Raw genomic sequence first — 3427 nt, 5'->3', positions numbered from 1 at the left:
ATTTAATAGGTTTAGAAGGATTAACAGATTGAGATTTCGAGATTGTTTAGAGTGAGATCTATTTATAGATTCTTCCCTCACAGCATCTTTTATCATCTTTTGGATTTTGTTCATATATTTTTCGGGAATTTCTTCCTCTCGCTCGTTCTCGGGCCATTCCCTTGTCTTTCATTTCTTTTTCTTTACGAGCATTCTCGTTATTATTGCTTTGTTCAGACATTTTCTTTTATCTTTTTCAATTTAGTCTGAAAATTTTAACAACGTTTCTTTTAAAACACACTTTTTATTTATCATACATTGATATATATATATATATATATATATCACAAGGATATATATATATTTCATAATACACATACATATATATATATCGTTACAACGGTATATATAACTTGTCCTATCTTTACAAGAGAACGTTTCATACGTTCTTTATTCGTACATAACACATACAAAACTATTTTACACATATAGCTTCACATCGTATTCCACCATCTTCAGTTCTTCAAGAACTTCTTCACTACCTTCGTTAGTTTGTTGCATTTACGAAGGAGTGTTTCTCCAACTATCTTCTTTTTCTTTTCTTCCTCGTCTACCTTCTTTCTCCAGTCGTCGGTCTCATGCAATGCACGATCCAGATGTTCCTCATATGACTGCGGGACTATGTTGGGGTATCCGTACTGCGGAGGTGGTTCGCGATAACCTAATGTTACCATCCCATAATGGTTTTTCGGCTCAGGATACGTAACATAAGTCTGGTCAGATGCAAGGTAGAGGTATGTCTTGGCGGCTTGATTTTGCTCGCGAATTTCATCGGCTTTTTCTTGAATTGATGGAATTCTCCTTTGAAATGGCGGGAAGCTTGACGAAGCTTGTTCCTGATGTGTGCTTGCGCGTCTTATAAAACATGATGGATTGGATATTTAGCTTTTGCATAAGATCGTGTTTTATATTTATAAAAGTGATTTCTACAAAGACTAAACACACATAAAATAGGCAAGTGTACCTATCGCATATGTAGAATAGTATTGGTAAGAACCAAGTATCGATCCGTAGACACAAAGGTTTCTAATAATAAATCATTGCTTAACTTTAATCAGAAGTTTTAATCATTTTTGGGGTTAATTTTTAAACTTTTTATAAAATATAAATACTTATATATAATATATAGATGACCAAGAGAAGAGATTCTAAACGGGTTGTTCAATTATGCGAAGATTACCATCTAAGATCAAGAATCCACTCCATTCTAGCATTGATAATTAATATGTAGACATGTGATAAACTTACCGTAGCAATATATGATAGATAACTCCTTAACCCAAAGTGAGCATCTTTGGTACTAAGGAGATAATATGCGCATTTTAAAGCCCACCCTTTCCTAATGTCATACCATCTCAATGATGTCAATTTAAGTTGGTAAATAGTTTCGTTAAGTAGAAATATTAGGATTGACTTCAATTTCTCGAATACCAATTCTAACAACTTCGGTTGGTTGTAGTTCATCACACAACCTCCCCTTGGTTGATTTAAGTAGGTTATGATTACACATTCCGTTAACATATGGTTTCTTTAGCTAATTTGATATCCTAAGCAAAGCTATTTTCGGATTACCAAGGTTTAGAAAAATACACCATAACTTATATCTCATCATTTCTAAGTACAATATAAGGATCCTTGTTTCGATAATGTATCAAAGTATTTCTATCTTTCAAGAACATGAATCGATCATGAACGATTGCCAATGATATTGACAACCACCAACTTTGATTTAGTGATTTAAGATGGTGAAACATTTCTCATCAAAAGATAATTGTAACATAACCATGTACTTAACTAGACTACATCACATGTCTTGATTAATTATCAAATAAAACAAAGCTTCTTAATAGATTTTAGATGGTAAAAGGAGTTTAGCTCATAATGAGCATAGTGATAAACATTAAGATGATTGATAACAACAAATACATGATTAAACTTAGAACAATCTAACCAAATGTAAATGAATCATTCTTCTTAATGATGGTAATGATGTTTGATGATGATGATTAGTGATGATGACCTCCAAGCCTTCAAACTCTTCACTAGATCTTCAAGGTGAGTGTTAGTGTGTGTTTTATAAGTGAAAACCGGAGAGAATTTTTTTCAAGGCACACTTGATGAATGCAACATGAGCCAATATTTATAGGCAATCTGGGCGATGAGACACGGCCCCGTGCAAGATGAGCACGGCCCCGTGTATTTTTATGACATGTGCCAGATTTGTTTTGTATTTTGTGTGAGGTGGCAACGGCCCCATGGTTAGCAGGCACGGCCCCGTTGTTTTTAGTGACATGTGCTAAATTCTTCTTTGTCTTTTCTGCATTTCCGTCCACGGCCCTATGCATTCTGAGCACGGCCCCGTGCTTTTGTTCTCAGATTTTGTCTTTTCTTGTATCAGAAGCATGGGCGTGTGTTTCTTTGTTTTCTTCTGTTTTTCTTCGCCTTTTTGCTTGTTTCTTCGTTTGAGGCTTGGTTTTACCTGAAATTATGTTTTATTGTGATAAGTAGTCTTTTATGCTATGTTATTAGATAGAAATTGCAGTTTTTAGAGATTATTTGATGCCGAAAAGATGTGTATTTCTGTGCACATCAAACATCCCCACACTTGAACATTGCTTGTCCTCAAGCAATCCTCTTATAAATGTTCTCTAAAAACAGCAAATTTAGATTATAGCTATTCCTTAAGTGAGCTCAAAGAAGATGAAACAAAATAACCAATCTTTATGTTAGTGATAAAAGATAGAAAAACTTTTGTTTTTATGAGTTTCCGTTTATGCAAAACGTCACGTTCTCACAATGTTCACTCACACTCGGTTTTATGTCTGATTATACCTGTGATGTAGGTATGTGAACACTCTTAGCCAAGATGTAACCTGTGATAAATAAGCTTGTAACAAGTTCAAATCTCCACCTTTTGAAGGGTTGCATAGATCGGAAGGTAAACCGTGGTTTTGTGTGAGTAGGGATTGGTATTTTGTGATGGTTCAAGGGTTAATGATAAATACAGCTTCCATTTTCCTTCGATTTTTTTTCGATGGTTAGCTCCTTTTCCTTCGATTTTTTTTATCTATATACCTAATGACTCTTTTAAGGTCAGATCGTCAAGACCGGTTTTGTCGAGGATGTGGATTAATTCTTCCTCAATCCTGTTATGAATATGACTTCCAACTCTAATGGATCGTTCGGCTCTGAGCCTAATAGCCCCCACCCTTATTAGCTCGGTATATTCATGCTGAGACTGAGTTTGACTTTTTCTACATCTTCCTTCGTGGGACCAGTTTCCGCAACCTAAGCATCGTTCATATCTTTTTGCTCTTCTCTTCATTGCGTTTTTGGAAATTCCACAGAATGGTGGCTTTTGTTCGTTTTGGCGCCACTTTTTCCTCAC

This window comes from Bidens hawaiensis, unplaced genomic scaffold, assembly GCF_021521415.1.
Source record: "Bidens hawaiensis isolate Kalapana, Puna unplaced genomic scaffold, B.hawaiensis_p1.1 tig00014781_1, whole genome shotgun sequence".
Classification (NCBI taxonomy): domain Eukaryota; kingdom Viridiplantae; phylum Streptophyta; class Magnoliopsida; order Asterales; family Asteraceae; genus Bidens; species Bidens hawaiensis.
The sequence above is the reverse complement of the archived record's forward strand: the minus strand, read 5'-3'. Positions refer to the sequence as shown.